Consider the following 18,262-nt stretch of genomic DNA (forward strand, 5'->3'; position numbering starts at 1 on the left):
TCTTTTCTTTAACACCAATATTGTTTTTTTTTTCCTTAAAAATGTGGGTTTTTTTTTCCAAAAACAGAGTGACCATTTGTTTCCCAAAAGTTCCCACCCTCATTAAGATGTTTACTGTAGTCTTTGACAGATTTGCCAACAGCAAATGTTGTCCTCCTGTTTGCCAACTCGAGCAGACTTTGCCTCCTAGAAGAACCATCTATCTATCGGTGGTGTGGATGACACCAACAAGGTGCTGCGCTGCACATCAATGCCCTCCATGGACCATCCCTCACCCGGGCCTCCTCCTGCTCTGACAGTCTGTTCTTTCTCCCCAGAAAGCTTTCTATCTCTAAACCCTGTCAGGCTGTAGCATCAAGTCCACACAAAGCCAAATGTACTCTCACAAAATTAGAATTAGATGGGCTTAAAATGAGGCCCCACAGACAAAATTGACAATTTTTTATTTTTTCCTGGGCTACATGGAAAGTCAAAAATGTATGTTCAACATTTCCAATGGATCGATGACATATTACACTATCTAGTTCAAATTTAATTAGTGTTTTCTCAAAATAAGAAATGTAATGAAAAATATTTCAAGACTTGCAAAAGGCAGCAAAATATTTGATAAAATAGTTTCTTAGCATTTTGCCACCAAAACTCACATACTACATTGTTCTCTGTAATTGACTCCAAAGTCCAGTACCTAAGAAATGAGAATAGGTTGCATTTCATTTTTCTTTTTCTGATGCTTAACTAGCAGCCAGTCTGTTGGTTCACTTATTCTGTTGTCATTTTTGCTGTTTTTATAAACCAGTTTGGATGAGGAAAACATCATTTAACATTAACTCATCTGAAGTTATTCTAGTGACAGTGGTTCTGCAACTATTTTGTCAAGATTTCTTGTAAAGATGTTGAAAGAATTTATCTACAAAATACAGATTGTCAAAAAATAAGCAATCATGAGAGAGAGAGAGACAGACAGGGATGGCAAAACTACTTACAGTGACGGAGTGTAATTTAAGAAAACAAAACAACTCAGAGACAAGAGAAAAGTCAGTTTCTCAAGCAACATGAGAAGCCTTATGTTCTCGGTTAAGAGTAATAATTATTTACATCACAAAGAAATGTTTTTGTGGATGACCATAATCACAGCTACCAATAGCAACCACATCCAGTGCTGTACAGCAACACTGAGTTATTTCTGATATAATTTCTGTAGTATTTATGACATCCTTGAAGCCTGGGCAGTGAGAACATTATTGTCCTCAGGTATACAGCTTCCAAGGAGGTGCAGCATATATCCAGTGCATTTCATTTCTTATCAGGAAAGAGATATCTCTTCTATTCATTCATGTAAAACATACTTCCAGTACTGGAGAAATAAGACTAATCTGTTTTCTAGTACAGCAAAGGTAAGCAATAAGCCATATAGAAATCACAGATATTTGTCTGCTTTTTAAATACGTATCAGCTTTGCCTCTTCAGTTTAGATTCAGTCCTCTCTATAATGTTATCTTGATTCATAATCAATTTGTGTGAGAAAAGAATTATGTCAATGTAACAAAAATAGTACCTTTTGTGATATCTATAGAACTCAACAGGGTTTACTTTAAGAGGTCCTGAGGCTATTTTTCTTTACAAATATTTTACAAGACAAACTTGTACCTTTTTTGAAAATACATCTGCTTTAAATCATCCCTTTAAAACAAACACACACACACAAAAAGAAAAGGAAAAAAAAAAAAGAGACAGAAAGAGACAGAAAAAGAATCACTCTTTCCACCCTCCCTGTACCTTCTGAACTTAAAGAAAATTTGTTGACATATTCTGAGGCAGGAATAGACAAAACAGCACAGGAAAGTGGAGGCGGTCAGAAGGATCAGGGCTCAGCTTTTCTTAAACTAATTCCACATGCCTCAGAACTATTAGATGTTTTTTATTTCCTGCTCCAAAGATTTGTGGAGAAAATAATCTGGGCTAGGGAAAAGCTGCATTTATTTTCTTCCAGCAAGATGCTGTGTTAGCAAATACAACATATGAGCCACCTTGAGCAAACCAAGGCTCTTAATAATCCATTTTTCAAACACTACTGGTATTTCCTTTCCAAAGAAAGATGGGCTGTGACTGGAATCAATTTCATCATTTGTATGGCTACAATTGCCAAGTTTCTGGAAATAATTGCCATTTAAATAGTAGATAAAATTTATTATACAAAGCTATCAACAGCTTTATTACTATTTAATTTCCGTGATTTGTTTGCTTACAGAAGGCTTAAGGTATCTGAAAAGTAAGATGTTTGCTAGGGGATGGGTTTAAGCGTAAACTGCGAAAGCAATGTCAAATTGATGCTGAAAGTCTGACTTGAATTTACAAAAGGGAATGAACCCAACTACTGAAACCATGTCCTCCTCCTACTTCATAGTGAACTGTAGATTACAGATTGATGTAGTGCTTGGCCAATAATTATACTTAATTCTTGTATATGATTTTCAGCTATAACTATATTTTTCATTTGGTGAAAACGAAGTAAATGGTTTCCTCTAGACTTTGTGGAGCTAAATTCACTTCAAAACCTGAATACAAACCATGTTGTCTGAATCTCTTTATTTAGTGGGCTATGCTTCTGATCCCATGAGATAAAATAGGGTGATTTAGGAAAGGATTATATCTCTAACCCTAAACCTCTCTCTCCTCTAGGTTGAAGTGCATTTACAAAACAAACATTTCAAAAGACAGGGAAAGCAGGAAGAATAAATAAGCCAGACTCAAAAGTAAACTTTGCTGAAGTTAATGGAATTAAAGTAGTGAAAAAGAAAGAGCTTTAAGTGAAAGGAGACATTTTTAATATAGAGAATAAAGCTCCAAATTGCTTATGGTAGATAACTGTCCTATTAATAACTATGTTGGAGGGAAAGAGACAGGTCTTAAAAACAAGAATCACAGGAGCATTTTATCAAGAATATGAGCAAATTTTGAGACTTCAAAGAGATGCTGTCTGGAAAAGACAGAGACTCCAGAAGGCTCTTCCATAAATACCCCTTGCTGTGCAAGTGAGTATGATAAATTCTTTGCAAAGCAAAATGACTGAGACAAAGCCTGGCTAACTTGTGATGGAAACACAGAAAGGACACCACCCCATCTCTGCCTGAGAGCCACAGTATATACCGGGTAAGCTGTAAGAAGATGTTGTTGTTGTTGATCTTGTCACTTGACCGCAACAAGACATATGCACCGCTCTTTCCGCGTGCTACTACCTGCGGCTACAAAATCATCCGTGACAGTGAGGTTGGTGAGGAATCACCCTTACCATTCCTTGGCTTTAGTAGCAAACCCATAGCTCTCTGTTACTTTAATAGGGGAAGAACGCTTCCATGAGGAACCGTTGCGGATTATTTCAACCAACAGCTGCCCTCCAGAGTAGAGCATCGCCGTCTGTAGTCACACGTGTCATCCCCCAGTGCAAGCCTCGGCCATGTGCCAGGCTGTGATACCTGTGGAGACCTCCTTTTGGAGACCAGCAGAGTAGACCCAGACATGCCAGTAGGAAATGCATTTCCCGTTTACTGGCAGGATTCATTAGTACCTCTCAGAGAGGGCACGCAGACAGTGGCTGTTGAATACCATCCTATTGCCTGGCTGCTGCTCAAAAACATGTCACTGGGGATTAATGGCCTCACCAGTTACCGCCTAGGCTCTAACCTCTGCTTTCTGGGAAGGTCACTAAGAAGAAGACAGCAGGACTACACTAATCCAGCTCTGGAGGTTTTTGATCTCCTCCAGGTCTTCTGAACCCCTGTCTTCAGGCTTCAGGACCTGGTGATGGATACGTGGGTAAGTAATTGTTTTAACTTTTTCTCAGGGAAATGGAAAGAGGTCAGACAACCATGATGATACTGTTACATTCAGGCTGACTTTGGAAGTGAGATCGTGAGGTAAAGCTGCATGATCTAGAGAACCTGGAAAGGCACACTGGGTGATCTGAAACTGGCCTCCTCCATTATGTCTGTAACGAACTGAAAGGGTCAGGTTGTTTCAACCGCTCTTCCCTCCTGAAGGGTGCCATCTGTGGAGTACCATAACCATTTGGTCTCGTCACTTCTGGGAAGACTCTTGAAGAGATTAAAACCTTTCAGGGTGAGCTTAATGATTTATAAGATCCCACCCTTCCGTGAAACCATCTCATAACTCTTCAGGTCCTAGACTTTTAGTTATTTTAAATAGTGACTGACGGCATGCCAGACAGACAGGTACCAGCACGTGTTCTACCCTTAGCATCATCAACAATAAATAAAAACACCTGGATATTACTCATACCATCCTGAAAGGGAACAGGTGGACCAGGCTTTCTCACAGAGCTCGCACAACTTAACATGGACATCACATCTCAGGGTTACATTACAGAATCAGAACTGATTTTTTAAACTGGAATTCATTTTCATCTTTTTTTACCTGGCAAAGCACATTCAGTGACTGCATTTAAAAAAAATAATCAGTTGCTTACAAATGCTAAAATTTCATCTCTGAAATCTACTTGCTAACATGGGTCTTTATGTGTGCATTCTATCACAGAGAACAGTGCATGCAGAACAGGACTGAAAATAATTGCTGATGCCCAAGTGGAAATCAGGATGAGGATTTCTAAAATACAGAGAAAACCACATCATTATTAAATGGTTAGTGTTTTACAGAAAGAAATGATATTTGTGGTCATGATTATTAAAGAAAGAAGCAATAAAATGTTATTGCCTACTGAGCATTCAATATTTAAAACAGCAGAAAGTAGGCACAATAGAAATCATATAAACATGTGGACAAAAACACTGACGATTCACTGTTTATGAAGACTCCATGCCTGTGAGCATGAATATTACAACAATCTGTTCTTCCTCAAACATACAGTGAGAGTTGATAAAAATCATTTTGAACCTTCTGTGACTTTTTGGCACTACGACCTATATAAAGAATTAGGATTTTTTTTTAATATAATGAACTACTGCAGTGCTATAACATAAATATAAAATCAGAAAAAAAAAGTCAAGAATAGTAATAATAATTCTAGGGAAAAAATGGTGCTAGATGTTTCTGTGAAGTAGAGAAGAACTTCAATGGCAATTCTTATATAGTTCAAAGGAAAATTTTCTGGCCAATACTATTTATTTTCTGTTTCTGCTGCTAAGCTGCACGGTATTGCTCAGTGCAGCTCCTTCCTGATCTTCCCTTCACTGCACATTTCAGTACAGTGAAGGTAACACTCCAAATAAAATAGGAACATGAACACAATAGAGCCCATTAGGGGAGTGACATGCCATTTCACTGAAGGGCCGTCTAGTGGGAGGAAACAAACACTTAAATTTGCATTGCATGGTACCTTTTCGGCTAACAGTATACAGTTTTAGATATTCATTTCATACATAGTCTAAGCAAACATACTACTTTAAAAGGATGGAAGCTTGTTTGTTCATGGGGATACATTCAGAGGCAAAAAGTCATGCCAAATAATGGTGTAACTTTCTTGACATTATTTTCATAGGAGGCTTAAATAATTAAGAATCCCAGACTGTGGCTTTGAGCCACATTGCATGAGCATTGAGCATGAGCTCATTGCATGAGCACATGAGCATTGAGATGATGGGAATCCACCAGATGCATTTGCTTTAAGTTCAACTTTGAAAATCCTGGAATTTTTCCCTCGGCTGCCTCTTGTTTTCGCCTTTATCCTATTCCACTATATTTAAACAAGAGAGTTTCTTACTTCATGCAAGACAGAACTATACTGGAGGTTGGCAGTGGTCTCGTTAGCATTCCTCTTGTATCCAGTCACACCAATGCCACTCAGCAGAGGATAAAGCAGGAATCTTGCTGTATTGTCCATCAGCTGATTGCAATAGCTAAGTTAGACAGAATACAGTCCTGAAGTTCTACTAACAAACAAACTTTGAGCATGACTCTACAGCTGGATTTTAAATTCCAGAGATTCTACCAGCATTTACCCTCTACCTATGCTGAATGCAATTGCAATTAACAGTGTGTGTTCATTAATGCAATTCTTCAAGGTCTGGTCTACTTGTGATGTGAAGGATAACAAATCAAAAGTAAAAGCCCAAAGCTCAAATAAGTGAAAGCTCAAAGCTCAGATAAGTAAAAGCTCAAAGCTCACATAATCTTTAAAGGGTAAGGAAAGAGTTTGGTAGATCTGTTGAAAGAAAGAGTTACTTTCAGTAAGAATAGCCCCACTATTCAGAGCCTGAAAAGAAGGTGTTTGGAAACATGTCATACCTGCTACTGTAAAAATTCTTAACTCAGGTTAGGAGGAGAGAAACAGAGAAATCAGAAAGTGAACGGTGAAGGATTGTGATTAGTGAAACATCTGAACTTTTGAGATACTCATCTAAATTAGACTCACATTTTTGTTGTCCGCTCATTGCCAACATGAGTGCATCATCGAAATAATATGGTGCTCTGTTTTGAAAGTTTAAAGTAACATCAAAATTTATCTTTCAATACACGTCTATGCCACTCTCACTCACTGATATAAAAGATTATGGAGTTCTGCTGAAGTTACAGTCATTTAAAATTTCATTTGCAGTTCTGAAATACATTGGTTTGAATGTAGCAGATGTAAAGCTTAATATGATGTTTTACTGTATATAGAACATAATTTTCATTTTCTCCTTGAAAAGATTATGATAACAATAAACATGTTCTCAGGCAGAGGAAAAAGGCTAGCTTTACAAGATCACCTCCACTCTGAGTTAGGACACTGTCTCAGCACCAAAGTATGCATTTAGATTTACTTCACTGCCTCTGGAAGCTTCCCAGTCCTGTGTTGACAGCATGTGATGATCTTGTAATTCTTACATAAGTCATTCACCTAAACAAACAGAGATAATGATTTTACACTTAATTATTGTCCAGACCTGGCAAGCCCAAGAGACAGCAGCTGTAATTGCTTCTACTGCCAGAAGACCTGCATCTCCAATGCAGGACTACAGAAGGTAACCTCAAAGATGTCACCATCAACATATTAACTGTCACCACAAGAACTAGCTGAAGCACTGCAAAGAAACAGGAATCAAATATTGATCTAAAAGAATTCAGCATTCCAGCCCCAGTTTTCTGTTTTAGGGCTAATATGAACTATTCTCTAAAAGTGTCGGTCTTACTCCATTCTTCTCAGGAGGAAGAATATCGTCTTCCTGTATCCTCCTCCTATGCCACTACCTTAGTTTAGACACGTAACTGCACGTTGCTAAAGACTGGTTAGAGGAGTATTACTCTCTCCTTTGTTTACTAAGCTAAAATTTCCAGCTCCTCTTTAAACAGACTGTTTGCTCTGACCTCTTCTTCCTATGCTTACAGTTATTACCAACATGTTTAGATCAAGCACATAAAAAAACACTTCGAATTTCAAAATGGTCATGTCATGGACTTCTGATGTTTTTTGTTTTATGGAAATCAAAAGGGGTTTCTTCTGAAGTTTCCATACCCAAATATGCATACATAGTTTTAACATTAAATTGCCTGGGCCTGGTCAAGCAGACTGCTGAGCAGAGGACTAAAGGCATGCCTTCACCATTGGTACTTGCTGCCCAAACAGTGCACTATTGGAATAATCAATCACATGTTTAAGACAGCTTTGGATTCCAGCAATTTAACTGAACTTGTTATGAAATAAGGCAAAAGAAACTGTTTTGTTAGGGACACTATTTGTGAAGAGTAACTTGCTCCAAGACTTGAAAATATCAGGCCAGATTCTCAGCACCTGCATTTTGCTATCTCTATCCTGAGGTCAACCAAACCCTGACAATTTACACCAGCTGAAGATCAAGCCCTAAAATCTGAAATACTTGATGGCTGTTGACTGCTCAATGATTAGACAAAATTTCTTTCCTAAAAGAAATTTCTTTCCTAAAGAACTTGATCTGTACAACAAGAACATTAGGCCTAGTGCTCATGTAAGCCAGAAAGTGTAGGCTGCCTGAAATCTTTCATTCAAAACATGAATCTGCAGCAATCAAGATGAAAATAGTAATATATGTGATCTGGGCAACATTATTCACAGGATTTGAATGTTTAAAGCAAATTGTCTTGGAAGCAGTTTGGGATTCAATCCCAAAGTAGTGACCAAGATGATGACTGAAAGAACTACAAACACTCAAAACCAAAAAGCACAGTATCATCATCATGTCACGAGTCCTGCTATTTCAGCTCCAAAAAAATCCTGCCTAGAGCATATAAGATTAAAATAATGTTCCAAAGATAATGCGTATACATACACATGCACATTTCAAACGGTAGCTGCAGTTATTCAAGAAGTCTATCAAATATTAATAAATTGAAGAAAGACTTTCAAAAACATTTTTTACATAATTCTCCTGGATAAAAGTTCAAACTGTGCTTTTGGAAAATTACACATTGTAGAGAAACAGTTTGGCATTTGAAGCAAAACAATATAAAAAGAATTAAAGAGTGTACAGTGGGCAAGGAGTGATATGTGAACTGGGAATTGGGAAAAAATCCAGGGAAAAGCCTGAAAAGGGTCCACTGCTGGTTTTCTCAGTATCTGCTCATTTCATTGAAATGGAAAAAAAGAGTCCCTCCTTGTTTATTAGAAACTGCTGGAAGTTTGGAAAAGATCTAAAGCTCAGCCATCTAATGAAGACGGGGTGGGTCCATGAATATGCAGAATCACAATGTAGGGTAATTTGTAACAATGTTATTTTAATGTCTTACCACTACCATAGTCTGTTCTACATTCATTTTAAATAAGCTCCAGCATACATAATGTCTCAGAAGGAAAAAAAAAGCACATATTTATTCTGGACCACAGTAAATTATACTTTGACTTAAAACTTAGAGGTGTTCACTTTCTGAAGGCTTGCATGTTCTGATATCGTACTACAGAGTAGAATAGCAGGAAGAAAAAAGAGTTGCTCAAAGGCAAATATTTACACAATGTCCATTTTTTTTCAGTAAAACAAACATCCGTATTTAAAGCAAAAACTTTGACTGTGTACTGTATGTATACAGCAGTTACTTTACAATAAAAGACCTTGCAGAAAAACCTATCAGCTTGTCCTCAGTCACCTCAGGTGAGTTTACTTTTGAGAAATAAATAATGAAGCTTCATCAGCTGAAATGATAATTAATGGGGATGCCCTAGAAGGAAAAAAGAAAATAAACTATTGTTAAAATTAAATACAAAATCCAGATGATTAATGTAATGTTGGAATGGTAACTGAAAAAAATAAATGGCCTGAAGCACACAATTTTGCCAGTCTTCAGGCAATATTAACTTGCCCACTGAGTACTCATGACATACAAAGTACAGTGGATCACAAATGATACTATTTATATTAAATCCTACAAACAAAGCAGGAAAAAATAGTTGAGATGTCTTATATAGAGAAGATGAAAAATAGGTGTTTAATGGAATTTATGTGCTTTTCTGGAGAAATAAATAAACAATGTACTTCAACCAGTCACCATGTCACGTGCATTTCTCCGCACCACTTGTTTTCTCATCATCTCCTAACCTGCCTACTGTGGTATTTGAAAACCTAAAAGTGGCAAGATGCACAGATATACAAATGCTAGGAGCAGGAGGGCTAGGAAACCTGCAGGGAGTAGCAAGCCTGAAAACAAACTAACAAATTGTTGAAGTTTAACATTTCAGAGCAGATTTTGGGCATTAAGCAAATCAATGCATAAGACAAGATTCTAGGAATGAGCAAAAGGAGCACCCAACAGCATTTAGCACTTGAAAGGCTGAAGGAAGAGTTGGCATTCAAAGCATGATGACCCCTCTTGGAATTGGACCCTTTGCAACAGGAGTTTATGATCAGGAGAGAAAACAGAAAATTGTAAAGTCAGTCTCCCGCCTCTCTTCCCTCCCAGATCCGTGATCCTTTCCTGGCATTTCCACAAATGCCAGAGATTCATGTAGGATGTCACCAGCTTCAAACAGCTTCAAAGCTTTGCTGCCACCAGCTGCCCACAGACGGATATGAGTGCCATGCCATCATCTCCTGCTTCCCCAATTCTGCCACTGCCATCTAACTGACTGTGTTACTGCATGATCTCTGAGATGGCGCAGCCTCTTTAGAATATACTATAGTCCTGCTTTTCAGCAGAGGAGACAAATTAGAACTTAAAAAAAAAAAATCACCACCAACTCATCGCTTATTTGAGGACAACTCGCAAAAGAAGCAACCACCAGCCAGAGTGCAAGAATTCAACAGCAGCTCTCATCTTCAACTTTCAGCAAACAGTTTCTGTATTATTTATTGTCTAGTAAACAAAGTTTAAATGCTTTTCAGCCTCAGTTGCAAACTTGGTACCCATTTGCAGTCCAACAACAGCAGGGAATAAAGCTGCCATCGTATAATGCCTTTTTTCTCCTGTGTGCCTGCTTTCCATAGATTTCATTATTTCTCCCGGATCTGCACACATTGTCATATCTGGGGCACAGCAATACTAAGTAAACAGGGAGAAGGGTTGTGAAATTTTTATCATCGTCGCAACGACTGGCTGAGAGGATATACTGTTCACACTTTTTCCAAAGAAAAAAAGGCAGAGAGCAGGTATCACTCCTCCAGAAAAAAATCTCTACAGTACTCCAGCCTGACAGCTTGAAATTAAGCAGACAGGCACTTCAGATATCTAGACTTTGTGGCATAACAGTTAGCAGATACATCGCAGTAAGCACCTGCACTGGATTAAAACAGCTTTTTGTACCAGGCCACATTTGTATGGGATTATACTTAGGAAAACCCAGACTATGCTGGGGTTGTTTGCTGTTAAACACATGGAAGGACTGCTCGTGCACTCTGCTGCAGAGCCTTCAGCAGTGGAGAACTGCAGAAAAAAAGGAGGTGGAGATCAAGCAGACACTGAGATTTCCCAGAATGTTTTCCAGGCATTTGGAGAACGGAGTTTCAGCAGCTTCCAGTGCAACAGGACGGATCCTTCTTCCCAATAACTCCTAATGGCCTTTCCCTCCACGAGCCTCTCGGTCTGCACCCACGTGGATGTTGGGCACCCACACCGCTGTTAGTGGCGCAGCTGTTTCACCGCAGGTCTCTTCAGAGCCTGTGGGTAAACGCCATCCAGCCCCCGATAATTTGTTATTGTTCGTTTTGTTGATTTGTTCTATAACCTCTTTTACCAACACGCTTGATTTGAAGCAGATCCTCTGCCACAATCCTTATGGGAAACCTCTGCAGGCTCCTCCACAAAAAATACAGATGCAAGAAATTAGGAGTAGGGCTTAAATTCAAGGCCCCCACACAGACTGGTTTTTAAAGTACCATGCGAAGAGCTGTCTGGAATTTTTAAATTATTTGTGACTGAGTTATTGAAACATTTTAGAATATGAAACCAGTCCAAACAATACTGGAAAAGCAAATGATAATTTACACTGTTCTCAAAAAAAATCTTTTACACTGCTCCTAAAAGAGAAAGGGTATTAAAATAACCAAGCCAGGAGAAAGAGGTAAAAGAGCAGACATTTCAGAAGATTAATAGTGAGCTATCATAAAATTTGATACTAGAGTTGATGTTATTTAATGTATTTATTAATCCACATCAAAAAGAAAGAAGGTTGAACCACCAAATTTATAGGTGACAGAATTACTAAAGGAGGTGATGTCAAATTTCTGAGGAATATAACCAGGTTAAATGTATGCCTAACACTGGTGGTTTAACTTTACGTAATGACATCATATAACCTGATGAGATAATTTCAGCTGAAGAACTGAATTCAAGTTAAAAATAAAAATAAAAAAGCTGATCCAGAAACAAATGCAGACCGGAGCTATTGAAATCATAAAAAATCTGCAAAGAAAAGTAAGACAATGAGCAACAGAAAGCACTAGGACATTTTAATTTACACAGAAGATGAATGAACATAATCAAGATATTCAAAATAATGAACGGTTTAGAGAAAGCTAATAGGGGCTCCTAATTACTCTCATAAGGCACTAGTGAGAAATGTTCCACCAACTGGAAAGGCAGCAGAGGTAAAACCGGTAAAAGTGAATTCTTCTATTCATACCATGCAAAACTCAGTGGTGGAGATCACTGCCAGAGCATTGTTAATATGAAGAGATTAATAAAACTAATGGAGGAATTAGGCATATAGAAATTTTCCTGTGAAAAGGGTTATCAGAATAGTGCATAGAACAACCACCCGTCATTTCAGACAGAAACACAACACAGTTAAAATCTCTCACAGAACTCAAACAAGAAGACTTCGAGACAGAATAAAGGCACTATGAAAACTAAGGATATAGAACATAAGCTGAAATCTTTGCTGTTTATTAGTTGAGATACTGCATCTTTGTTAAAAGCTGTCAAAGTAGTAGTAGAAAAACAAGAAATCAATGGACAGAATCACGGAAGTGCTCATATTGTACACTAGAGAAAATACTGAGAAATAAAGTCCACTCATTTCTAAAAGGGTTTGCACAGATGTGAACAATGACAATAAAAACTCTCCTGCTTTTTCAACTTCCCCAAACAGTGAAAACAGAACTTCCAAAGCCTTTTTGAACAAAGAGGTCACATAAATGCTTTGCAGCTACAGAGCTGATTTCTTCTAAAAGGAATAAATAAATAAACAAACAAACAAACAAACAAACAAATACACTTTTGGCTAATCATCCCCATCCCAGAAAAATAAACACTTAATTTTATCATGTTTTTTCTAGTTACAAAGATTGAATTTAAGAGAATGAATGGCATGCTTATGGTTGTAACATTATTCACTTACACCAATAGTTATGTCCTAACAGCTATTTTATGTTTCCTTCTCTTGAAGTCTGCCAACACATGCTTTGAAATAGATTAATTTTTATTACATTGTTGTACAACAGCATGTACGAGAACAAATATTTAAGATCACCAGCTTTCTCAGGGAGGTGGGGAAATCAGAATCTCTTCAACATGATCTCAAGCTGTAAATCACCTGAGAACCTTTGCTCTGCCTATAAAAACACAACAGCAATTTTCTTAGAGTTTGCTTACTTGTAATTTCCATGACAGAACAGCTTAGAAATCAGGTCCTGCCAGTCAGTGCCCCAAAATTTGGTGGGAAATTCTTCCTTGTGCTGAGGAATGGAGCTTCCCTTTCACCGCAACTCTCAGCTTTGGAGAAGCTGGCACTCCTCAGCTCACAGGTCCCACGTAGCCTCGGACCAGAAATTTAATTCCCTTTTTATTGAATTTACTGCTTTTGATTCCTGTTTGGTGGAAAACATTAATGTTGTGCTTTGGGGGAGAAGAAGGGAAGGGATTCACTAACAAGGCTTATTCGAAAACAGTGTGTGGCAGTGCAAAGCATTTCTCTGCAGCACCTGGGAAATGCCCCGTGGTGTTATACTAATGCAAAGGGAATTTAAGGAAGTCCCCATATCGACTGGAGGCGGCACAGCCTGTTTCGGCACACTTTCAGGGCTTTGTTTGAGATTGCTCCCCACTGCAGGGAGATGGATCAAGCTCTTTATTATTAACGGTATTAATAGTAATAAGTGACAGTATCAGTAATATTAATAATTAATATTAATAATACCAACCACCATTATTAAGACTTTTTTTTTTGTTGTTTGCCCTAGGAAGGGGCATGGGGACCCACCAGTGCAGGGCCTGGTGGGACCCCGTGTCCCTAGAGGAGGAGCCCACCCTGAAGCAGGGCCAGAAAACCCATCAGCTGCATCACAGAGGGTGGATGAAGAACGTAAAAAAGCACTAAATACTACATTAACAATTACCTCAGAGCATGTGAGGTAACAAAGCAAGCCTCGTTAAACCCGTTTAAATTGGGCACTCTCTCTCAGAAAAGTAGTATAAAGAGGCAGCCACCTTCCCCAAGGCTGGTTATTACCATTATTTTCTACCTTTCACACATGGGTGCTACCGACCTTCCTCAGCTCTTGACGTGTTGTGTTCTTGGCTGCATTTGCAAATGCCCAAATGCCCCGCTGAGCACGAGGGCACCATTTTGTAGAGCACTGTGTCACTGCATCCAGTCCTGGCTTCAAAAGGGCAGAGATCTGCTCGACAGCAAGAGGCTGTTACTTAATACCGTCTTCCACATGGTCATTCGATTTCCAAATTCTTTGTATTCCATCTATGTGGCATCAGTGCTGTTTGCCAAATCCAGTCACAGTGTCGTGCTTCCCCCTCCCCATCTTCTCTAATATTATTGAGAAAAACAGAAGTATTGCAACTGGAAATGATTTACATCATTAAGGGAAAGATCCAAATTATTCATCTGAAATACTATTAGGAAGCCATTAGATTTTTACGAGGAAAAAACTCTTTACTGTGAGGGTGACAGAGCACTGGAACAGAGAGGCTGTGGAGTCTCCTTCTCCGGAGATACTCCAGACCTGCCTGGGTGCCATCCTGCGCAAGGTGCTCCAGGTGATCCTGCTGGGCAGGGGCTGGACCAGACGATCTCTGGAGGTCCCTTCCAGCCTCCACCACTCTGCGACACTGTGAAACAGAATGTTTCAATCCCATCCACACTTCCATTTTTCCGTACTGTTATTAGAAACGCTACTTTCAATAAACATTTAAAAAAAGCTCAGCCACCGTTTAAATGGTATAAAGAGAGATCTAAATCTGTAAAACAACAGTGATAACTAAATGCTGCAAATTATATATAGTTTATACTGGAGGTAATTTAGCATATCTAAGTACCCTTCCAATTTCCTCCTTGAGTGCAGGAAGAATTGTACATTGAGAAGGGGAGGGAGAATGAAGAAAATAAAGACTGTGGAAGTCAAAAGCCTTTCAAAGTACCAACAGAATGTAACCTGGCTAATATAACTGACTTTATAACCTCATGCCAGGTCTCTGCGAACCGTGATTGCCCTTACATGCTTTGGCTAGGATACAACTCTGAAGAAAAGACATTGATAGTGGCCCATAAGACAGGTATGATGACTGGATGGTATCAACATCTCGAAAGCCAAGGAATAACTCTGCATGTCGAGGTAGCAGAGGTGTATTGGAGCGCTAACCTGTCTCTATAAATGATGGAGAAACCAAAGCAGGATATTAGTAGAGCATAACAGCAACAGTATTTCTGCTGTTTAGTTTCATCTTTGAGGAAATACATGCTTTCTGACTCCAGGGAAACCATCACAGACCTTGTCCTTGTAAACAACCTTATTAAAAAAAAGATTAAAAAAAAAAAAAAAAAAAGAATATTGAAATAAGAACATGGAGCTTTACTTTTCTCTGATCCTACTGATTTCAGGCTCTTTCGTTTTACCTTTTAGTACCTTTGCAAAAGATAATACTGCATTTTCTGAATGTTCTTCATTAATATTTTCTGAATATATCTTCTAAATGATCAGATTGTGAAAACTAACCCCTCCAACCCTCTTTAGGTTCCTGGGAAACTAACAGGGGGTACAGAAAACAACCTTGATGTCCAAATCCTGGTACTGACATTGGGGACTATTTTGATCAAAAATAATCATCACATGCTTTCGAATGAAAGTACACATTGTTATCATAATCTGATAGTGGTGACTGGGAGAGTAAACGTGCGTGGTAAATCTCATGATATCTAAATCATTTGGGGCTTTTAAATTAAAAAAAAAAAAATGTTACGGTGGGCAGCACACAACAGCGTAGGTGATGCTCACTGATGTCAGTGATCCCAAGGGTTCATCATGAAGTTCTCTGAGCTTCTTTGTGCAAATGTGAGAATAAATCTAAGTTTGGACACTTTTTCTTTAAGTCTGTTCTACCATTTACAGAGAACAAAAATAGTCATGATCAATCCCCTCTTCAGTTTTAAAAATGGTAAATATAATGCACTTCTCTCCACTCTTTCAGGACTCTCTCAGTGTGCCGTGAATTTTGGAAAACAAATGTCATTAGAACAGGAAGATCTTATAATTTTCTTACCAGTCTAAGCATCACTTCCAAGTATTCCCCTAAATCAGTCATTAAAAATGCATCATGTTTCCATTTTAACTGTTATTTTGTTCTGTTCTACATAGCTGAAAACATTTTTAAAGGATGTCCAATATCAGATAGATTTTAAACATTTTGTTCTATTTCCCTCCTCATGCACTACAGATACATTGTCTCCCTGGCATTCTCTTCTTCACTGTTCAAGTTCTGGAATTTCTTATTCCCATTATGCCTTTTAGCTGATGAATTTGTTCCCTTTTTGCTCTCCTTACCTCTTTCCATAAAAAAGTCCTAATAGATTTTCTAATCTAGTTTTGTCAATTTTTTTTTATTATTTTTTTTTTTCAGTAAAAGTTTGTTTTAACCTCGGATCTTCAAGAAGTCTCATGAAATTACACAGACTAGATGTTTCTGTTGCTTTTTCACCCAAACAATTTGTGAACAAAGATCACTTAGGTTTTTTGAACTTCAATCTGCTTTGTGAATTTGTGGGGCAAAAATAATCCCTTATGCACTGAATTGTATTCAGTTGGCCACAAATTCTAAGCTGCTGTGTGCTTATTATCTTAGACACATGATTTACCCAAATCATAGCTATACTTTTAAAATGCTCTTTGAATACAGAGCTCTACAGACAATTTGCTCTCAAATCTTCAGTCATTGTGCTCACATATATAGGCGAAACACATTGGAGTATACAGCCTTTTTCTTTATTTTCTGCCTTCCCTGTATGTTTTCTCTTGATGCAGTCGTCCCATATTTTCTTAAAGTGTTACTCCATGGTCCTGCTCCTTATCAAATAGTAATTTTCTAGAACTATTAATATACTGACAAATGACAGCATTCACAGGCTTAATCCCCCCGGGGTTTGGCACTATGCTTAGCCAATGCATAGGATGTAGGTAGGAGAAGAAATATTTAAAGAAAGAAAAAGAGAAAGACCTTTCTTTCTCCTCTCCATTTCAGGACACATGTACAGACTTCTGAATGCTAACAATCTGAAACCATACTCTTAATGTCTCACTATTAAAATCAGAATAGAGGAAAAAAAGCTCTGTAAAGCATTCCTATGCATTTGAGGTACTTCCAGTAACACCTGTTAATGATCTGGAAGCGCAATATTAAAACTTTCTCCTTTCACAACAAAGTCTAGGGAAAATAAATATTCCAATGTCTCAATTAGGGATTTGAATGGCTGGCATCAAAACATGTATTACAGGCAAAAATCTGTCTTAAAAATAGAATATAAACAGTGTACAGGTAGGAAAATTAATTTAAAAAGCCAATGCAGTTGATTAAAAAACAACTAACCAACAACAAGAACAAACCAACCAAACAACAACAACAAAACCACAATCAAAAACCAAAGCCAAACTTCTAGAGTTCAATAATTACTTCCTACCTTTTAGAAGTGTTCTGTTTTGGTTATCTGGAAAAATATTTGACTATGTTCTACATATCATATCTTTTAAAATGTGGCACCTTTCCTTGCATTATAATGCTTTTGTAACATTACACCATTTGTTGTAAGAAATGGTATTTCTTCGAACTGGACTTCGATAGGTTATGCCTATCTGAAACAACATCTGAGCTCCTTTTCAAAATAGCAATTTGGAGATAGCAATTTGGAAAATCCAAAATATTCAGTAACTTCCACCAGGCTCCCAGGAATGGATTGCACTGTTCTTTACCTAGATCAACAGACGCTGTCTCATACAGCTTGATTACTAGCAAAGAGGTTTGTCACTGACATTTTGGTGAGGGTTTCAGCAATAAGAAGTGCTGCCCTTGAATCCGCTGGCTCGGAACCCACCCTGCACGACCAAGATTTGCAAGCAACGTGAGTGCTCTAACATTTGCAGGTAGGTCGTTGTATTGTGGGAATTTTGTCTGAGGCTTTTGGGGACTACGGTCCACGAATAAACAGTCCCTGAAGTCTGACTAGCATCAGATGAAAACACAGCCCTAGTCCAGCCAGTTCTGTTTTCCTTTCAAAAACAACCAGTCTTAAGGACAAGGAGCTTCCAGCGGTCTCTTCTTGGAGGTAAGCTCCCAACTCCTGCAATAGGATGCCTCCAAGACAGTGGCATTTCATACCTTAAAGTGACCTCATTTGCTTGGTGTCTTGTGTTTCTTCCCTCAAGCACCAGTAATTACATTCCTGGTCAGATTATTTTGAAAAGCACCTGTAGTCTTGTTTGAATACAGCTGTTGGTAAGTCACTGCAGCTCCTCTCCATGGTCTGCAGGTATTGGTTTAGAAAGCAAACCAACGAAAGGACAGTATGCAGCTGCCATCTGAACACTTTCAGTCCATTTTCAAATAAACAGACAACATTCCACTGGGG

The 18,262-nt window shown here is 38.3% G+C and overlaps 1 protein-coding gene across 2 annotated transcripts in view; it reads right to left on the reverse strand.

Moving 5' to 3' along the window:
- MCTP1 (multiple C2 and transmembrane domain containing 1) overlaps nucleotides 1–18,262 on the reverse strand; it is a gene marked incomplete at its 3' end in the record, with an annotated part of 270,851 nt that overhangs the window by 11,078 nt on the left and 241,511 nt on the right. The gene's annotated exons all lie outside the window — the stretch shown is intronic.

This window comes from Anser brachyrhynchus (assembly GCF_964034855.1).
Source record: "Anser brachyrhynchus genome assembly, chromosome: Z".
NCBI classification, from domain to species: Eukaryota; Metazoa; Chordata; class Aves; order Anseriformes; family Anatidae; genus Anser; species Anser brachyrhynchus.